Source organism: Chanodichthys erythropterus, chromosome 16 (genome assembly GCF_024489055.1).
Source record: "Chanodichthys erythropterus isolate Z2021 chromosome 16, ASM2448905v1, whole genome shotgun sequence".
NCBI classification, from domain to species: Eukaryota; Metazoa; Chordata; class Actinopteri; order Cypriniformes; family Xenocyprididae; genus Chanodichthys; species Chanodichthys erythropterus.
In genome coordinates, this window is record NC_090236.1 from 5904257 (window position 1) to 5927120 (window position 22864).

Here is a 22864-nt window from a genome sequence, read left to right on the forward strand (position 1 = left end):
AGTTCAAACAAATAATTCACTGATAGATGTTGTGATGGGCAGTTCAAATCATTTTAGTGAGTCAATTTGTTTGGTTTGTTTTAAAAAATGACACATTGACTGATGTTGTGCAGGGGAAGTCTGATTCATTTTAGTGAATTGATTTGTTTAGATAAATAAAAAAAATAATAACTGATTGATATGAAGTGCTGGGAATGTCTGATTCTTTTTAACTAATTTATTTGTTTGTTCACTTTAAACAAATAATTCACTGATAGATGTTGTGCTGTGTAAATCAATTCATTGTAATTAATCAATAATTCTGTTTTAAGAAATTATTCTCTAATTGATATGTAGTGCTGGGGAAGTCTGATTCATTTTAGTTAATCAATGTGTTTGTTCAGTTCAAACAAATGGTTCACAGATAGATGTTGTGCTGTGCAGATCAAGTCATTTAAGGGAATCAATGTGTTTGTTAAGTTAAAAAAAAAGGATTCACTGATTATATTAAGTTTTGTTGTTATATTTAGTGTAAATTTACCATTTAAAATGTAATGCTGTCACCCTACCTTGGATGCAAAGTTAACAGGAACTCAACAGAAAAATAAGATCTTAAAGTGTCTTAAACTGCAACTGCTCTGAAGTGATTTTGATTCTCCACATTGATATTTTATATTTTTAACAGCTTTAACTTCTAATGATTCCTGCAAAAGGACTACTATTCATTTTATCAGTCAAAAATATTTGACTACAGATGACCAATCAGAATCAAATTTCCATTTTGATGGTGTCTCCCTCTTGCCTTTGGTGTGTCTATCTTTCATCTGAGCTTCAGCCCCTTTGTAAAGGAACACTGAAGACAAGGCTCTCTTTTGAAGCTGCATGACGTTCTGATGAGATAAAAGAGAAGCTTCTCCGAGATACCACAGCGATACAATCTCACAGTGCCGCAGGTGCCATGAAACTTTAAGCTGAAACTGAGGTAGGGGGCTGGGAAAACAGTTAACCTAAGCAGCCCTTGATAGGAAACAATGCAAATAGAGAGAGAGAGAGAGAGAGAGAGAGAGTGCAAATAAAGAGAATTAGCTGAATGTATGGCATCCTGGAAACAATATATGCTACAAATAATATTACAGTGCTAATGAGTCAATCAATGCATTGAGCAGTAACATATTTTTTTTTTTTTTTTTTTTTGTATAATGACTACTTGTCTACATTTTTCAATTTAGCAGTCACTATGCCAAAATACCCCCATTTTACGATAATGACCAGCTGATTGAACGTTTATGCCTGTAATGGCCAGACTGAATTTTCAGGATCATTACTCCAGTCTTGAATATCAAAAGTTCTTTCTGAATGCATTATAGCATGAAGATTTTGGTGCTCAAGAAACTTTTTTTTTTTTTTCTGATAATAATGTGTTACTTAATATTTTTGTGGAAACCGTAATGTATTTTGATGAATAGAAAGTTCAGAACATAATTTATTCAAAATAGAAATCTTTTGTAATGTGATAAATGTTTTTGCAATGGAAGCTAATAAAAATTTAAAGAGTAATTGTGACTTTTTATCTCACAATCTGACTTTGATTGTATATGACTTTTTTTTTCTTGCAATCGCAAGTTTACATCTTGCAATTCTGACTTTTTTTTTCAGAATTGAGTGATATAAACTCGCAATTGTGAGTTATAAAGTCAGAATTGCGAGTTATAAACACAATTGCGAGTTATAAAGTCAGAATTGCGAGGTATAAACACAATTGCGAGTTATAAAGTCAGAATTGCGAGTTACAAACACAAATGTGAGAAATAAAGTCAGAATTGCGAGATATAAATTCAGAATTGCGAGAAAACACAATTACAAGAAATAAAGTCAGAATTGTGAGAAATAAAGTCAGAATTGCGTGATATATGTAAAGTCGCAATTATGTGTTATAAAGTCAGAATTGTGTGATATAAAGTCGCAATTCGGACTTTTTTTTCTCAGAATTGTTTATATCTCGCAATTCTGATTTTGTAACATGCAATTGAGAGTTTATATTTCACAGTTCTGAGAAAAGAAGTCAGAATTGCAATATATAAAGTCACAATTGCGAGATATAGTCACAATTATTTTTTTATGTTTTATCCAGTGGTGGAAACAAGCTTCCATACCTTACTTTTACTTTTGATCAATAAAAATTTCTTTCAAAATAATAATTACGGGCCCTATTTTAACGATCTAAGCGCAAAGTGTAAAGCGAACGGCGCAGGTGCACTCAGGGCTTGTCCATATCCACTTTTGCTATTTTAACGACGGAAAAACGGTCCGTGCGCCAGGGCGCATTTTTGAAATGGGTTGTCCCTATTCTCTTATTGAATAATGGGCGTAATGTTCAATAAACCAATCAGAGTGTCATCTCCCATTCCCTTTAAGAGCGAGATGCGCTCGCGCCATGGCGGATTGCTATTTACATGGCGGAATTTGTTGGCGGAAAAGCTGAACGCTTTTCAAGCGAAGAAACCGATCTGCTCGTGCGCGAAGTTAAAGTGGGCTTGCAAATGCAGGCTTTCAAATAGCGTGATGAGTCAGTTAATATATATGTGTGTGTATTGGCACGATTCTTCAATTAATTAGCCAATTTCGTTCATCATTATAAGCAGTAATAGGCTGAATTGAAAATAGGTAGCCTAATTCTAATACATGCAATGACTATTCATCATTACATTTTTATATTTATGTAGCCTACACAATAATATTCTTTTACACTGTAATCCTTTTGTTTTTAATATTTGGCATGTTTGTGTGATGCACATCCATGTGTGTAATAAGCAAAGTCAACGCACACTGTGGACGCGCCCAGAGGCGCAATTTCTACCAATGCGCTCAAACAAATAAAAAATTGCGGCATTGACTTTAGACTTTAGACCAGGTTTGAGTTGGTCTATGGCGATAAGGTCTATTTTCAGCTCCTTAAAATAGCAATGTGCCGGCAATGCGCCTGAACACACCTCTTTTTTAGACCAGCACGCCCATGGGCGCACTAACTGGCGCAAATGCATTTACTAATTTAAGGATGTGCCGCTGAACGGGAAAACGCGAATGGCGCCGGACGCAAACTAGCAAACACACTTGCGCTGCGCCTTGCGTCGCATTGCGCCGGGTGTATTATAGGGCCCAATATCTTACTGATCCCAGTCTTTTGAACTATATTGTACCTGACAGTTTAAGTGGGTTTCCGGAGCATTTAACCACAAGTGTGTCAGGTAGACAGTACAATGTGTCATATTGTGAAATTCTAGGCATTTAACCCTGAGGAAAAAAGTGCTCAGGGCTAGTTCACCATCTCTGAAGCTTGTTTTAATTTTCAGCACAAAACGGTAAACCCCAGTTTAACCTTTGACGCCTAAACCTTTAGGAATGCAGCGTTGATTCGCTGGTTGCATAGTTCCAATAACCCCCAAAGGAAAGAGTGTGTATGCACGCATTAGTGTGCGTGTCTACAAGAGGTATTTAGAGAGCTGTCAGGCTTTGAGTGAGAGTTTGTCTCTGATATCAGCCGGAAGGCTTTCTACGGCTCACCTGCTACAGACCTGAACTCAGAGACCGTCTGGGACTGCGACCCAACAGACACACACTCACCCAAACACTGATTTACACGCACACAGCTGTTTTCTACACTGCAGACAAAAGGATGTTTGTCAGACATGCCTATACACAATGTTTCCTATTGTAAAAATCAGTGACTGGACAACTCATTCAATCTCTGGCAAATCACCACACAGACATTCACTTTCCTGTTAATCACCAGAGTTCATTCAAAACCCTCACACAGCAACACAGAGAGAAGAAAGAAGAGAGAAAGAGAGGAAGAGGAAGACATCACATGACTATTCCAAGTCTAAATGTTCTAAACTTGCCTTCGACCAAGTATGAACGTGTGAATGTAATCTAGACATACTACATTCGCCATATTGTCATTATCATGTGACCTCCCCGCATCAGTTACGTTGCTTCACTGCCATTTACAAGTCCTCTCCCGTGGCCTCAAGGGATAGTAAAGTGTCCATCACGCACACTCCAGAATCTTGCCGGAAGTAGTAGGTCATCCGGGTACTTTTTGCCTACTCTTTTATGATTACCGTGAATCCGGACATACTTCTTTTGTCACATACTGTTTTTAGCCTACTAAATAGTGGGGAAGCATGTGATTTCATATACAGCCACTGTCTTTGTTTACAGTGTTTACATCCTTTTTATTCATGTTTAGGGGCCAAGCACCAAAGGTGCGTATGCACCTATTGTAATTGTTGGCGTTCTTATTATTATTCTTCCGTTTCCGCTCTGGAAGTCTATGGCAGCCCATAGAACCCCTTGCGGGACAGTTATGAAATTTGGCACACAGATAGAGGACAGTCTGAACTGTCACCATAGCACATTTGGAGTCTCTAACTTAATCCCTCTAGCGCCACCAGCTGTCCAAATTTGCACTCACGTTTACTTCCAAACTCCTCCTTGACCGTTGCTCCGATTTTCACAAAAATCAAACCGTATCATCTTCAGACCATGCTGACAAAAAGTAATGGATTTCAAGTCGTTATGTCAAACTGTTTTCATATACTGGAGCAACGAATTTGAGGCATGATGCAAAACCGACTCTTGAAGCTGTATCTCTGCAATGCTTTAGCATATTGACACCAAACTTTGCACTTTGAGTCACTCTCACCTTACTTTGACCATACCACAACAGTTTGGTCACAGCGCCACCTATTGGATGAAATTGATGAATCATTAAATCATTATTATTAAAAGGTATTTGATTTCTCTGTCATTTTGCCTAAATATGTTTTTAATTGCTTAATGTTGCAGTACGTCTGATGCTCCCAGCTGTACTGGGATGACTTGTTGTGCTTTCTTTGTGCTCTTATCCTGAGGTTTGCCGGGTGCTGGATCCAGGCCGTATCCAGATCAGATGGAGAACCTGCGTCTGGACCGGACTACAACGTGGCCCAGGAGACAATGGGCCTAAAGATCCAGTTCTGGATGCATCTATAATTCAGATTTTTAATCCCCGTATCCGCTTACATATATTTATATATAATCTATTTTTAATCTCTATAATAAAAATGTATAATTCAGATTTTGATCTCCATATCCATTTACATATATTATATATATCTTCCAAGGGGTTTTTTCCCTCCTAGGACTTTTTTCCCAGTGCTAGCACGCTGGGTTTTTCTCCTAGGGGTTTTTTTCCACCCCTGGAAGTCAGCCGACATTGGCTTAATGTACAGTAGCACCATCTTGTATATGTTACATATTACCACGCTTGTTTGTACAGTTTATTTTTAACCACTTCCCTTTTTTCTGTGCTTCTAATATGTAAAGCTGCTTTGAAACAATTACCAATTGTAAAAGCGCTATATAAATAAATTTGACTTGACTTTTTGACTTGCTTGGGCCCAATAATTGCTGCTTGTAGCTATATTTTTAGCTCTTTCTCTACCTGTGAAAAAACACTATAAACAAATTACAGAATCAAAAAGTTGCAATCCAAAGTATAAATCAGTTTTCTTTTTTTTCTTTTTTTTTACAGATTTTTATACATTTTTTATATTCATTTTCAAATTATTTAAAATTTATCTTATGTAAAATAAAAATAAATTGAATTTTAGCAAATTTTTTGCATATTTTGTTTTTATTATCTTTAAATTAAAATTCTATAAAATCTATATTGGTCGAACACTATTTGATAAAAATGTGATAAAAAAAAAAACTTACTAGATAAAGTCTGCCAAATTAATAAATGTAAAACCTACTATACAAAGAGTTAAGCCTAAAGTATACTTGAGTTTTTACATGTACACTAGCGTATGCATTATTTTGTATTATGAATTGTGCAACTAGTGCGTTTATACTGAAAATTCCAAACAGAAAAAAGTACAGTTTAAATAGACGGACGATGCAGTTAATTAATCGAAAAAATGAAGTGTGGAATGTTGGAGACTTCATGCACTAAAGTATAATAGTGTATAAGTACATAGTGTATAGTGTGTCATTTGGGACACAACTTAAAGCCACAATATGTACATTTTCGCCACTAGGTCACTTACTCAAAACAAAGGCGTAGCTTGATGACGCCTTGATTTCGCAGAATCATGTGATGTGTTGTCTTTATGTCTACAGGTGGTGGAAAAGAATCGGGGCGGGGATTGGGCAGAAATCATAATCATGGATTATGAGATTATTAACATTACTGTAGTACAAAGCAGAGTAGGACCAAGGCAGCTGGAGCGATTGCTAATGAGAGACGAGCACGACACACGTCTCAAGAGCAGCAGAACTTTTATCAAGCCGAAGTCACCTCTTCTGCTTCCTCCAGTCATTCGTATGTGGGGTAAAGCAGAGCTGTTTTTTCGTATTAGATACATTTGTGTGTTGAAAGTTGTTATAGTGTGACTCTGCGTTTGTTCGGCAAACGACACTTGTTGCACACTGCAGTAAGCTAGATTGATATTAGACATGGTAAAACATGGTACTGGAACCAGTAAACCAAGGATAATGCGAGTATGATATCATTGATAGGCGATGCAAGGACACGGCCTGTGTCCTAGTTACATTTTTTTTTTTTTTTTCTGGATTTAAACATTCTTGGAAAAATCTTCTGCAAAAGATTTTGCAAAAATCAGTATTGTATCTGGACGGTATTGCAAAGTAGTTTATAAAATTTTTCAAAATTAATAAATTTTTATATTGATGGATTAATTGTATTTTGAAAAAAAAAGTGTCATGGATTTATTGCATTTTGGGGAAAAAATTATCAGTTTTTATAACAAAATCAAAATCTAGATTTGAATGTTTAATGTTTTTATAACCAAAAGATGCTATGTGAAAGTTTGAAACAGAAAATAGTGGTTTTCATCTTGCCACTTTCTTGGTAAAGAAAACACATTTTTTCTCAAATTAATCAAAATGGATTTATAGTGTTTTGGAACCAAACTCTTCATATATAACATTGTTCTAGTGGTTTTTGGATATTTTTAATCCAAAAATTTGACATATTGTGCCTTTAAGTAAACTGAAGTACACTTTGGGCTTAAATCTCCAAAACAAATCAAACATCCCCACCTTAAAGCCAGTAGACAATCAAACAACCAAAACCCACCTAAACTAATACAACAAATGGGACAAGGTTTGGCTGGTTAACATGGGCCAGTTTGCCTCTGCTGGTAGATGCCAGAACTACAACATTCTGTTGCAAAAATGTTTTCAACTCTCAAACGATGCACTGTAATCTTCTTATAATATTTAAATAATATAATATTGTGCATGTAAGTAATTGTAAAGGTTTAAATAGTGTAATATGGACTGTCCATATTGTAACATGAGCAACGATGGCAGAATTCAAATCACATTACTGACCAAAAGTGTGGAGTTGGTAATATTTTTTGTTTTTTAAGTGTCTTCTGCTTATAAAGGCTGCATATATTTGATCAAAATCACAGTAAAAACAGTGATATTGTGAAATATTTTTTACAATTTAAAATAACCTTTATATTTGAATACATTTTAAAGTGTAATTTATTCCTGTGGTGGCAAAGCTGAATTTCCAGCATCATTACTCCAGTCTTCAGTGTCACATGATCCTTCAGAAATCATTCTAATATGCTGAATTGATACTCAAGAAAATATAAATTGTGCTGCTTAATATTTTTGTTGAAACTGTGATGCATTTGCTATGGATTCTTTAAAAAACTTGAATGATCAAAAGAACAGCATTTATTTGAAATAGAAAGAAAAAAAAAAAAACGTACTGACCCCAATCTTTTAAATGGTAGTTTATGTCAGTAGGGGTTATGCATCAGATGAGAAACTACCATTGGGATGAATTCAAGTATTATAGCTTTTCTTGAATAAAACAACCAATCAAACAGCCCTACAACCATTCAAAACCACACACCAGTTACACAATCACACTATAAAACCAGCTACCAATCTGAAAGCACCAATTAAACAGCCCCACCTTAAAACATCAATCAATCAGACAAACAGCAAACTGTTCTCCTTAAAACGCAGCAAAATGCTGCTCCTTCCTTTCACCCTGAATGCCCCTTTTTCCAAAGCCTGTAGGAGTGGCGAGATTCCAGAGTACAGTGAGACTGTTTACACCACGGATCACAGCAGACAGACATAAAGCTTTCACCCTGCCTCCCTCACATAGCAGCAACTACATTAAAAGGACATAAATCTGTGGGAGTGGACATGCAAGAATGTGTATGAGCGTATTAAAGAAAATAAACCTGATGTCAGTCAGAGAAACCAAAGCCCTGCAGATGTGACGATGTCTCTGTGTGTGTTGAAAGAACAGCTTTTACCTAGCTTTTTTGGACAAGAATGGTTTTCATCATTCCCTCTTCTCTCATTTTTGATTTATGGTTTATTAGAGGCTGTTTCCATATGTAAGTGATGCTGTTCCTGCATCACTTACATATGGAAAGCCATTGTACAGTCATTTTTAAATAAAGTTGTGGTCAGGGTTTGCGTGAGGATGTATGGAGCCCTTATACATGACATACTGTAGCTTAATTTTTCTTGGAACACACAAACTGCAATAAATCCCTTATATGAAGGGCTGGGAGCCAAAACCCAAACAATCATTTACATAAAATATATCTACAGCATGTCGGGTTTTGGAAAGTCCATCATTTTACTGTTTTTCTTATACAACACTGTAGTATTTTATCCTCACAGCTTACTTGGAGGTCCGACGAGGACAAGATGTGCGTGTGTGTTGGAGTTCTTGAAGGCCGACAGTTTATTTCTGTTCCTGCGTCGCAACACATTTTTGCCAACTCAGCGAAACCCCTGCAGCTTCTGGAGACAGAGCGTGGGTGAGAGGGAGCGCAAACCCACAGTCAAAACTTCAACAGCTCCTACTGTCCAGCACAGCCTCTGAAAAACACAACAGATACACACTTACATGATCATGCTCGAAGTTTTTGGCCCCCGAGCAGCTGAAACACAGTAAAAAGAAAATCACATGGCATCCCCGCCACACAATATGGTCATAAAAGAGAAAGTGCACAGCTATGGTTGGCTGAAACAAAAGGACGGGGACAGACCGTCGGGCACCAGAGCCACATCCACAAAAGATGAAAACCCTGGATTACAGAGTACTGCAGAAAACCATATGACTGATACACGACAGTCTGGCCTGAAAGAACCTTGTAAAACATACACTCATAATTAGGGCTGTGCCAAATGCATCTTGATATTTTAAAATCTATATTCAATATACATATCTCTATATTTATGAATTTGCTATTTATGAAAATGTTAAGTTTAAAAATAATAAAGGCCAGTTTTTCAATACGTTATTTATATATATTGTTTAATATTTCACTATATTGTACTTAATATTTTAAAATTAATATATTTTGAATGTTTAGTAATTTTGTTGTTCGTTTAATTAGTTTTTAAAACATTTTTATATAGCTTTAAATTATTTTTATTCCAGTTTTGTGTTTTGTTAAACGTCAGCTCTATCAGCGGATTTTTTTATTAGTTTTAGTTAACAATAACAACACTGATTTACAGTATATGCGGCAATATACTTTAAATAATAGTAAATAACAATATATACCTGCATATATTTTTTACAAAAACATTTCAATATGTGAAAAATGCCATGTGGGGACTTCTATAAAAATCTTTGCACTATCACTGCATTCATTTGCATTATTCACTGAAAAAGATTCATGCATTTGTTACTCAAGTTTAAACCACAGACATTATTGATTCTTGCTTCATTTTATATAACTTTGTATCATAAGCAAAATCATTGTGAATACATTGTGTAGCCCTAATTATCTTACTCTCAAGACGATGCATATTTGCACCATATTAGGACACAAGTAAAATTGCAAAAAGTATGAATATTAGAAGCTTGCGGAACAAAGGGGTCATTCACATAGCATGCATTCTAGTACAAACAGAGACAGAGGGCAATGGAATTGAACAAAAAGCACATTAATATGTTTGTAAGCTTAACCAGCTAATTGTGATTGATAAGCATTATAGGAAATCTGAAGACTTTCATTTATGGTATAAATTCACCATTAGTCTCTCTGTAAAACATAAATATTCAACTCTCATGCCAGGACTCAAGTCATGCAGCTTCATGTGATTTTTCTAGAAGGTAAAGTGGAAGCAGGGCTGTTGCAAAAAAAAAACAAAAAAACAAAAAAACAAAAACAAAAAAAAACAAAGACTATGGGTGACCAGGGAGTCGGCCATTTTAAGGTCTGTCTCAATTGCAAAATATTTCCAGTACACTGAAATAGTGTTGTCAAAAGTACCAAGTATGGTACAAAGTCAGTACTGAATTTCTAAATATGTGAAGATACCAGTATTTCCCCCTAGCATTTTGAGCTCTGTTGAGTGGATTCTCAAACACATGATTTGCCATTGTGTTCACACGCTCAAAGGATACATCTGTGATTGGCTACAAATTTGCTCAACAGCACTCAAAATGCTAGGGGAAATGCTGGTATCGTATTTTTAAAATTTCAGTACTGACTTGGTACCGAATTTTGACAATACTACACTGAAACATTCGCTCCCTAAAAAGTCCCACAATGCACCGCGAAAACCAGGGAGTATCGATGTTCACCATGTTTCCTTAAAGCTGCAGTCCGCCATTTTTCCTCTTTGTCGCCATCTCTGTTTGAAACCTGCAATTGCAGTCATATGCAGAACAGTTATCTGTACGTGCTTTGTGCAATGGCACAGCTTGTCAGCGCGGATGAATCTAATGTTTGCTGTCAATCACCGCACCGGTGTGGATACTGAACTTCAGAATCACAGATTTTACATCTTGAAAGTATGACCAATATAAGAATTTTCACTGGAAAATATAATTTGAACAAGTAAGTAACATTTCTGCCACTTTTGTTCTGACCAACTGAGGAAAAAAGCATTAGGCCTACAATAAATCGCGCTGCCAATGATGATTAAATCTAACGATCGCAAAGCTCGGGTCATGTCAAACCGTGCAAATTATTATTACTGTTATACTTTTTTCTCAAATCACTAATGTTACCAACATTAGCATTGCGTGACTATGTGTATTTAGTGTACATTAGCGTTACCTGTAGATTTCAATTTCTACAGTCCAAAGTCATTTGCTTTTTGACTACGAGTGAATCTCCAGCTGTCACTAATGATTGTCATTTGGATCTTTCTGGATTACAATCCGCCATCAAAATGATAAGTTTAATTATTTCAGCTGCTGTGAGAACAGCCAATAAATGATCCGCTACAAGCAGCATCCTCACGTGATAAAACCGACAAGCCTGGACGGGACTCCTTCCTTTCTGTTTACGGATGTGATGCAATGACGTACAGACGAACTGCTGCATGCTCGAATTTCCCGCGGAAATCCACCAGGTCAGTCTTAAAACATTATTACAGGCTTACCGTTGTAAATCGAGATAAGATAATGAGATAGTTTTGAACACTGGCTGGTTACGTACTTGCTCAAAAATTGATTTTGGATCATTTTTAACCAAAAAAATGTACGGACTGCAGCTTTAATGAAAGTATGGAAGCAAAAAACATAACATTAAAAAAAACTAAACATTATTTAAAAATATTTCAGCATAAACACACAACGCTTGACAGGTACTGAACATAATCTAGCTAACATTTATAATACATTTACGGCTAAAATGTTGCAGTTATATGTAACAATCAAAGTGTTTTATATTATGCATTTTATATAACTAAAAAAAATAAATGTCAGAAAAAATATCAGTTTTGCTGTTGTTCATAAATACCAGTTGTGATGCTATTCAATGAGGATGTTGTCATGTCACCATCAGTGTCCCAATGTGTAGTGAGCCAGGGATCGTGCAGAAAATTGAGTACACGATATACTAATTCACGACCTAGGGAGTTATGAAGCTGATGAGACACACCCTATGACAAATGGCAACCTCACACACTGGGCAAACAATCACATGTCTTGCTGACAGGAAGTGAAGAACTGCAGGGATGTATGTGGCAACACAAAGAGCTTTAATCTTCCTTACAAAAGAAGGAAGCATGGTGTGTGATTTACAAGCCAACACTATCACCCGAGGATTCAACAAATCACAGCAGAGATCCTTGAGTGTAACGGAGCCCGTTTAAGTTTAACAACACTACACTCTTTATTTCCTCTGCTTCTGTTCTTTTCCCTCTTCACCTCTTTTCTTTCTCATCTCAACGCCTCTGCAGGAAGTGCACACTGGAGTTTATTTTTGAATCGGACAAAAGGAATGCATGCCATTTCCTGTTCATGCCGTCTCCATATGGACATATGAAGAAATGCACAGATCTAATGGAAGGGTTTTCCATGATTCAAGAGTCAGGCTGCCATTACAAGCTCCAATATTAGCTCATCAGACTCCAAACATAAAACAATAAGAGCTTCTTTTCCACTCTGGCAAACAATGAGAATCAGACATTCAATATAAAACAGTCGAGAATTAAAATGTATGAAGTTTTTGGCCTTTTCAGAGATGGAAAAATGCAGACTATGACAATATTCATGAACAATGGCACACAATTGAATTGTCTTCTTTCAGCAAAACACTCAAAAACAGAAGCAAAAACATTTGAGAGCCAAGTACTATGGTTAATATTTTCTGTATTCTTTGACTATTGGCAATGGTTCTGACCCAAATGGTCCCGAAATGTGCCACCTTATGCTCAATCTGTCCCAAATGCCACATGGTCAGGTAGTACACTCTTAGAAGAAAAGATTCTTTATAGAACCTTCAAGGGTTCTATCAGGCTTTTTATATATATATCCTTTTAGGAGTTCCCATCATGGGATCATTTTATGGATTTAGTTTCAATTACTTTAGTTTTAATTCATTTTTAATTTTGATTACACTTTATGAATTAAGCATAAAATTTAATAAAACATATTTTATCACTATAAAAAAAAAATTAATTAAATAAAAAACCCATTAAATATGAAAGTATTATGCAATCATTTAAGACATTTCTCTTTATATAGAACCTTTGTGGCATAAAAGCTACTTTTGAGACTAAAATTGAGTCAAGAACCCTAGGGTATAGAATAGAAAATAGAATATATTGAACTCCAAACATATTGAATATTTTTCTCCGCATCTATACTCTGCATCAGGGCATATGTGGCACTCATGAGCAGTCTTCAGAAACATAAAATGACATATAGGACATGCTACACAACACATACACTATATAACTGCAAGTATACATCAAGTGCGCAATATGGGTTCACTAAAAACCTCAGTATTCTGGCCTAACTGTAAACACCAGGTGATCAGATTGGACAGTCTACAGGGCTGTTCCACCAATAACTATAACTAGGGTTGTCAAAAGTACCGACTTCAGTACCAATTTGGTACTGAAATTTAAAAAATGTGATGATGCCAGCATTTCCCCCTAGCATTTTGAGTGCTGTTGACCGGATTCTCTGATTGGCCATTGTGTTCATGTGCTCAACAGATATGTCTGTGATATAGGATGATCAACACTTCAAAAACATGTTGTAAATAGACATCTTTGACACTCTTCAGCGAGTGCTTACACAGATACACATGGGAGCATTTGAAAGCAGGCGTTTATCAGTGGATCCCTAATATATCTGCTTATAGACAGATCCGCTGATAGAAGCCTGCTTTCAAATGCTCCCATATGTATCTGTGTAAGTGCTTGGTGAAATGCTGCTATTAATTGTCACATTTTTAACATTTCAAGACAAAGTCGGTATTTTCGACAACCCTAACTATTACTATATTATTGTCAACACAAAGAGACGATAACGTTCTGTTTATTCTAAGCACGCGTCTGCCACTTTAAATGCTCTTTAAAGTGAGGTGGATTCTGATTGGCTGTCAGTTCTTTAATCGTACATCGACTGGTAAAAAATAATTCTGATAGAGAAATTGGGCAATGATACAAGCAATTACATTGTTTCTCTGTGTCTTTATCATTATAGCTGTGTTATGGACTTACTGTTTATAACAATTTCATTGTTACCGCTTTTACAGTAATCTTACTTGGTGTGAATGGCCATTTATGCGGAGACAAAAAATAATTAAAATCATAATAAGAGAATTAAATCATTTTTGCATCCTACAGAAAAAGCTTAGTATGGGCACACTCTACAGTAAGAGCCCCAAAATTTGAGTCATTATGTAGTTTTTCGTACTAAAAGCAGCATCTGCTCTGGCGTCTGCTGAAACAAGACAAATTGGTGGCTTCCACTGAAGCCACTGAAGTTGAGAAGTCTATAAAAAGAGCATTTAATGAGGAAAAAATAAGAAATAATAAAAAAGAACATTTTCTGTATGCCAAAACCTCAGTCTGAGCTGAGACCAATTCAGAACCGTACATCAGGTTTTATGTGATCATGTGACATCAAGACTCGAGTGCTAACTCTCTCTCTCTCTCTCTCTTATATATATATATATATATATATATGATACAATGCAAGTGAAATGAAATGACATTCCCATGAGGGCTTTGCATCGAAACAGGCTGGTTCTGTTTATGTGGAAAGATTGTAAAATATGTTTTTCCTCTTCACTACATTTAGGGGGGAAAACAAAAAATAAGCAAACCATCACACCACAATCATTAACATAAGAACGAACGTAACTAAATATTCAGTTCTGTCATTTCGTCTCCAAGCAGATTAAATTAACAAAACAGCCTCTTTTTCTTTCTCCTTGACATAATCAAAATGAATTAAACTCTCAAACAGTCCTCACTCATTTTTCACACAGAGAGGGGTAACAAGTAAAAAAAGAAAAAGGGAGAAAAAGAGCAAAATGAAATAAGAGAAATGAACGGCTCATTGCTTGTGCATCCTACAGCAGTGGGGTCCCACTGCGCCCAGTGGGGTTTACAGCATTATGGGTAATGAGAGGGGGAAAAAACGAAATGTTCTAATGGTTTAGACTAGATGGGTGGTTATCTTTTGGAAGCGAGAAAAAAAGAGGAATCGTCACTTTCTGTTTATGCCATAGACACTCAGTAGAACATAGTGTTCTTTAACTGTACTGTATGTGTTGCTTTTCAAAAGGTTCCAACTTATTGAGTCTGCAGATCACAGATTACAGCCAACAATTCATGCAAACAGACATAAAAAGCAATCTTTCGGTTTCATTTTTAGCCATTTGGATGGGGGTTTTTTATGTAATGCATTTCTTTGGTGGCATTAATGTTTTTTCTTAATTTCTTAACGTAATCAGAGGTGTTCTCTTGGGAAACTGCTTGTTAAAGAGGTTTGTGGTTAGATCCTCAGTCATAAACACATGGTACATTCTACAGTCAGCACCTTAAAAAAATGTTCTCATGACAATGGCTTTTAGTTTCCAATGAAAATAGGAAGTTAAAATCAATTTCACTACTGTTTCTTCAGTTCAGATTGTAAGGAAAATGTGGTGTATACATGCAAAGTTCATATCAAAACTGGTATTTCATTAAATAAATATTTTTTTTCCCCTTGTGTTTAGGATCAAAGATAAATTATGCATAACCAAGCCTAAAAACAACCTCATAATTTCATATTATTTCATCACACAATTATGATGCAACTGTCAAACAAGCTGTTTACACCAGTCAAATGAAATGTCTTTAAGACTGATTGAGGATGTTTTTGAGACAATTCTTTAGAGCTAATTTGTGAATGCACACTTACAGTTACTGCCTACATTTTCTGAACTATACAGATATATATATATATATATTATATAGTATACAGTATCTCCAGCTACCACACGCAAAAGCAGAATGTCATCAGAAAAAAAGCAGAATGTCACTATAGAAGTGTCACTGAATTTAACACACCAAAATCAAAACTGTGAATGGAAACTGAAATGACGTTTACAGCTGACAACCTTTAAAATGCCTTAGGAAAAAAAAAAGCAGTAACTACACCAACACTGGATCTAAGCAGATTGGCTCAGTCTTCTTGATTAACTTTGATCAGTTTTAACACTCTGAATTTTGTCACTAGAAGTGTCACTGAATTTTCAACACTACATTAACATCAAACCTAAAAAACTGACAACCTTTAAAATGCCCAAGAAAAAAAAAAGAAAAAAAAACTGATTGGCTCGGTTTTTTGATTGACTTTGATTTGATATCAATTTTCAAACATATTTCTCTGTTACATTTAATTCCGATGCTAAAGTCCTAAACACACCCATTCCAGCTCTCTCTACAAGTCACCAAAGGCTGCAAGTTGGGTTAGGATGCGTTCCACTCAAAATCCATAATAGCTACTTTAATTCCAATTAAAGCAGCTGTATGCAATTCATATGCCACTAATGCCACTAAATAATTTCCATGCAGGACAGTTTCCCATTATTTTCCATTGTTCGACCAAACAGATAGTCCCATCTCAAACTCGTGCCATTGGCTGAGCCAACGCTACTACTCAAAAACAAACAGACTTTTGAAAGCACACAAGCTATTTACAGTTTTCGGGGAAATGTTTGCGAACAGCTTACCTATAGTTGTCTCTGCATATTAAGCAGAGTTAAGAGACGACATTTGGAAAATTACAGGTTTTAGCACCAAACTCACTAAAAAAAATTCATAAAGTATACAATCACACACTATGACTGAGCAGTAGGTGGAAATTATACATAATATCTCATATTTTAACTGTATATAAATGTGTCACTACAGCAGAAACCATGCAGCTTTAGTGCAATTTTTACCAGCCAACAGCAGTCATGCTCCAGGGAGCCCGAGTTCGTGTTGTAAGTTTTCAGTGAAGAGTAGAAAGATCGTTAGCATAAATCATTCTCTACGTTAAGGGTTTTCAGTGATGTAGATGCACTTATGCTCTACGTTGCCCCACACCACCCAAATGCTCCAGATGGGGACAAAGTTTATGCAGATTGGCTCATTAACCTCACTGTGCTGATCTCTCCACGGTAATGACACACACAGCACGCTGGGGCTTCAATAATCCATCTCAACATCCTCTCCACAGAACAGATTACAGTGTGGATGCCACAAACCCTGGCCCTGGAAATAGCGACGGCTCTAGATGGAGCCTACATATGTGAGTGCACATGCTCAAGCGCACCCTGAAAAAGTGTTAGAACAAAAAACAAGAAGGCGTCTTAGCAGCTGGTGTCACATTCCCCCTGAGGTGTTTCTGTTAATTTTAGTTCCTCAGACAGAATGGATGAACATCTCTTTGAAGAGTGGCCCATTCTGGAATATTTCTCTCAAAGCATCACAACCACACATGGAGGCATATTATCTGTATGTATGTGTGTGTGAGGGTTTTGTTGAGACTTGGAATGGGCGTGGATTCCCTCAAGAACTAACATTCTCCGGATTTTAGAGCTGCCTTGACTTCTGTGCGTCTGAAAATGATTGTTGAATGGTGACTGCTTTTCAGTGTTTGCAATGAATGCCCACATTTATGCCGCTGAACAACACACACCTCTGAACAAAACCTCGTCTTTCAGTGTTCACTTGAAAAGCAGTCAATGTGCTTACCTCCTGCAAGGGTTCTTTGATTTCTGGGGACCTTTTTAGAAGAGCTGTGCTCACTATTGGTTTTATAATATTGTTAGAAATAGTCATCTTTTGGATTTTAGATTGTACTGTGCTTTGTTGTTGATCCCAAGGCTGAATTTTCAACAGCCATTTTTCCAGTCTTCAATGTCACCATCTTTCATTCTAATATGCTGATTTGGTGCTCAAGAAACATTTCTTATTTCAATCTTGGAAACCGTTGTGCTGCTTAATATTTTTGTGAAAACCATGATACATTTTGTCAGGCTTCTTTTGTGAATGGAAAGTTCAAAAGTACAGCATTTATTTGAAATAGAAAGTGTCTTTACTGTCACTTTTGATCGATTTTAATTCAACTTTGCTGAACAACAAAAACTTACTGAGCCCAAATTTTTGAGTGATATTGAATGTGTTTGGGATATACTTTTGTCATATGTCTTGTGTAAGACACCATTTTGAACTTGCAAACCTACTATTCCACAAATATGTAGCCAGTTTCAAAGAAACGTTATGACATGTAGCTCAACACAAAGCAGTATGTTGGAGCCACTTAACAAAAATGACCAAAAATATGCCACCCGTATTTTCACTTGAGGTGAAAAGAGAGCAAGAGATGGTAGCTACAGTGGTAGATGATGTCTGAGAATGGTAAAATGGCAGATAAATGAAACATGTTTAGATCAAACATTAATTCATCAATAATATTACATAAATAATGAAAAGACATAGCCTGGATGCCAGCCGAACTTAGCCCCGCCCACAACATTTTGAGGTCGGGGAGTTCAGTCTGGACTCGATCCGTAGAGGGGTAAATATGCCCGAACAGAAACTGTTCGGACCAATCACATTTGTCAGGGCGATGATTGACAGATTATCACCAGAAACGTAATCAGCCACGCTTGGGTTGAATTAGTTTACAACAATGATGGCTGTTGTTGAAGAACTGAAATGTGTAGATTCCGCCATCGCGTCCGTTATAGAAGATATCGACAGCGCATTAATTGGCAAGTACTCCGTGTATACTTATTCTTTTTACAACACCGGCAAAGATTGTTTACGCTCATCTTGTACTAGTTCCAGCATGTGTGCAGTTGAGTTCTGTTGACAACTATGCGTCGCTCAACATACATCACTTACTCTGTAGCTCTGATTGGTTGTAGGTCTATCCAATTGAGGTTTTTCCTGGATCGGTTTAAATACGCCCCCATAATCAAAGCCCAATGGAGCAGTATCAGACTCATATTCGAACTAGAATTGAGTATGACCATGTCAAGCTAGAAAAGACATGAAATTCAGAGCAGATATCATGGCCATATATTATGTTAGGGTTTGATAAAAATGAACAAACTCACAAATTCTAACAAATTATATCTAACGAGTTCTTAAAAATGTCAAATGTTTCAATGCAGTATTTGTAACAAAGTATTCGCAACCAAATGGGTTTCTCTCAGAACTAATTTTCAAAAATATTTTTGCAGTTAGACTGAAAAAAAATGGTTTTGGAACAATTTTCACTCAGAAATTTCTGGCAAATTTTACAAAGAATTACAAAGAAACATGTGACACTGAATAAAACAATTTTGAAGTAAAAAGACTGACATTGTATTTTTTTGTGAAACATTCTCCAATACTCTTTGTTTTATTTACAACTTCGAATTTTTTTTTTTTTTTTACAATGTACTTTTAACATCTGAAATTTAAAGTGTAGTTAAATAGTATATCTACTGTTTTCTCATTTTAAACACAACAAACATCTTTTTGTGGATGATTTGCTTGCAAAAGTGCAATCACAGGAAAAACAAAAGGTACAAAAACTGTACTGGGGTGGTACCTTTGTACATCTTTGGTACACCTTTATACCAAAACAGACAAGTGTCTATTTTGCACTCGTCTTGATATTTTATTTTAGAGTGTCACTCTTTGTGCTTTTTTCCTACATAGTGGCTGATTTGTAGATTGTACCCCCCAAAAATGGCTCTCTTTTTTCATATTTCCCATTCATTTCCTATGCCAGTCATTTCAGACCGCACAAGTGACTTTTTTTTCTCTCTAATCAGGTCCATGATTATTATTATTATTATTTGTGTGTGTGTGTGTGTGTGTGTGTGTGTGTGTGTGTGTGTGTGTGTGTGTGTGTGTGTGTGTGTGTGTGTGTGTGTGTGTGTGTGTGTGTGTGTGTGTGTGTGTGTGTGGTCACATAGTGACTGCCACAAAAGTCACAGGGTTTTGTAACCTTCCGATGAAGTATAAATTTTTTTTAAAGATTCAAAATATTTTTTTTTGGGGGGGGGGGGTCTAAAATGACCGAACACCACCAGAGGGTACATATTAGTACCTAAAGTGTACATATTGGTACCTAAAAGGAACAAAAGTGTACTATTTGAAAAGGTACCACCCCAGTGAGACCTTTTATACCTTTTTTCCCTGAGAGTGCGTGTTTGGGCTGTGTTATTTAAACTTAATTTAAATAGTTGTGTTTGACATTTTGTTGTCTATATACAATGACATCATTAAATGTTCAAATATATTCTTAAGCCTATGTATCTTACCCAGCAGACATACCTAGCAATAAAAACATCGGATTTGAGCGTCTTATCATTTTGTGTGTGTGCCCTATTCATGATAGAAGTCTTGCTGTCTGTTTGGGCCTCCTTGCTTGTTTGGAAGGGAGAGAGAGAAAGAGAGAGACAGTGAAAGAGAGGAGGGGGTGTTCTCTCCAGACACCCGTTGCTGTTGATCATTATGTCTGTGTTCAGGTGTCTCTGAGGGTGGCAGTAGGTGGAGATAACCCGGGAGACAGACAAAGAAGGTGGAGTGTGTGTGTGTGGGGGGGTTACTTTCCAGACCAGATCAAATCACAGTCTGTAATATATTTAACAGTCGCCTCTCTCGGTCTGTTGCAGCTTTCCGTGACCTTACTTTATCTCACTGCAGACCAGAACGGCAACAAACAGATTTCATATATTGCAATTAGACACATCTGGATCCTGTCAGCAACACCAGACGGATTTCAATGATCAGCTGTGTACTTCTTTTTCTAGTGTACTTCCGTCTCAACCTGGGTTTTCTACTTTTTCTTTTAAACAGTGACTTGTCTATACAAAATACATCAACTGCTGTAGTTAATATGTAACATTTACTGTATAACAGAAAAAAAACTGCAGAGAACAATGAAACTGAAAGGTAATTATGCACATTTAACTTGTCACTAAGCCAAGTTTATCTTCAGCCCACATGCAAGCATCAGTTTACTGATTTAATCTAATGATGCAGCATTGATGATGAGAGTCTGGACGCTGAGATGACTCACACCACAGTCTGTGATACCGAAAACGGAAAGCAGTCAAACACAAGAGGTGAAGTCCAGGTGATCTGGATCAAGCTTTTCACGTACACATTTAGAAAACTAGAAATATAATGTCTGAGCAGATGGGGAAGGTTGTAACACTTTCTAATTTACTTCTACTGGAGCTACAAAGATTGCACGAAATGGGGCAGTGTATTTGTTTCCCATTTTGTTTGCAGTTTTGAATCGAAATGCTTCCTATACACTTTTATAATTATTTTCTGAATAAGTCAATTTCATTGCCACTATAAAATGAATGCACAGTCTTTCAATTGGTGTTACAGCCCACTCTGGTTGTGGTATAGACTGTAACAATAGCACTCTTTGTGTATGACATTAATTGTTACACAGTATTGTGGATTTTTTAAACTACTTTAATTTGTTTCAGACAAATTCAGGAATATTATATCAAAGATTGAGATTGAAACAAAATGTTACAACTCTCCTCTTACATGTACTGTACCATATTAAATCCTTTAACCCTCCTGTGAATTGCATGGATTATTAAATCACAAAAGATTTACTTCAAAACAACAATATAATATATTTCCCATCTTTTTTAATGATCATATAGATACATATTCCAGAGGTTTTGGTGTAAATATAAACAATACAATATGAAGAAAACAGTTAAGTATAGCCTAACTAAGGTTAGAAAATAACCACTCATTTGTAGATATCTCGTTTCAGCATTATGCAAACAGAAGCTTCTTGACCGTGAATATATTTAACTTTTACTATATATAAATGTAGTAATTTATTCTGATAAATAGCTTCAATTAAACACATAAAACACCTGAATAAACAGCAATATATTTTTAAAAAGTCTGGCAGAAATTCTTCTTTAAAAACTGCCGACATAACACTTTTATGAATAAGTTATTGGTGACACAGTTCCTATTTTATGCGCAGCTGCAACAAACAGCTTTTACCCTTTATTCATGACCAATTTCTTTAACTTTTACATTGTGAGAGCAAAGTGAAGGCTTACATACCTTCTTTAAAATCTTAAGAAGACGTGAAGGAAGACATTCCACGGTAGGAGCATTTGTATCGCTTCAGAAATCTCTTCGGATCCTCCAGCTGGTTGGATCTGCGCCGGTCACTGCTGAGTCGCTGTAGTTCCACTCGCGCTCTGAATGATTCCACAAATGGGGCGGGGGTTTGTGTCACATGACAGACTTCAAAACATATGATTGGCCACTGTGATGTAGGTTGACACAATGCTGTTGCTTGTGATTGGTGGAGTGTGAAGCTATTTGACGTTGAGCTCGGTGTGTGTTAGAATTTGTGAAGGGGGGCGAATAAGTGTGGGTGGGTGGGGTCCTTTAGAAAAAAAAAGCAAGGCCCATATTTTCTGAGTCTGTCATTGTTGAGATTTCCAGCTTAAAGATGCTTAAAACGTATATTGACTATGAAAGGAATGTATTTAAAGAAAAATGTGAGCAAAAATGATTTTACAATATTTGAAATAAAATCCAAATATATATTTTTTTGTGAATGAATATTCATATAAAATAAAATAAAATGTATTTTAAAAATGTTAGACAACTAGTTGCTGGTTCAACATACTTAAGAATTGTAGAGCAATTAGATTTTACACTTAATCTGATCTTTGAACGCTTTGGTTTTTGCAATGTGTGTGTTTTTAGTGTGTGCTAGCAATAGCTGTGTGTTACTTGATTAGCTCTTTGTACACTTCCTGTTTACCCCACAAACCACAAATCTGAATGAATTTGCTTGGCTTAGAGGAGAAAGAGTATTGCTGCTGGGACACTTTTAAACAGACTCATTTGTCTTCCTTCTGGTCAGGGCAGGAGAATGAAACATTAAAGCATCCTTAAACAGTTCCATTGAGGTCTGTTTTTGACTATTATCTGGAACAGATTCAATTTTAATTGACAATTGGTTCTCAGAGATCTATAAAACAACAGAGAGGAATGAAAAATATTAACAGTGCTTCTCCTCTTCTCTGTG

The 22864-nt window shown here is 36.2% G+C and overlaps 1 long non-coding RNA gene across 1 annotated transcript; it reads right to left on the reverse strand.

The window, feature by feature from the left end:
- Positions 1–774: 774 nt before the first annotated feature.
- On the reverse strand, positions 775–21988 carry LOC137003162 (uncharacterized). The gene is made up of 3 exons (XR_010891947.1): positions 21883–21988; positions 8715–8910; positions 775–996 (listed from the first exon to the last, which is right to left on the reverse strand). It is a non-coding gene; the product is annotated as an uncharacterized lncRNA (long non-coding RNA).
- Between the last annotated feature and the right edge of the window lie 876 nt (positions 21989–22864).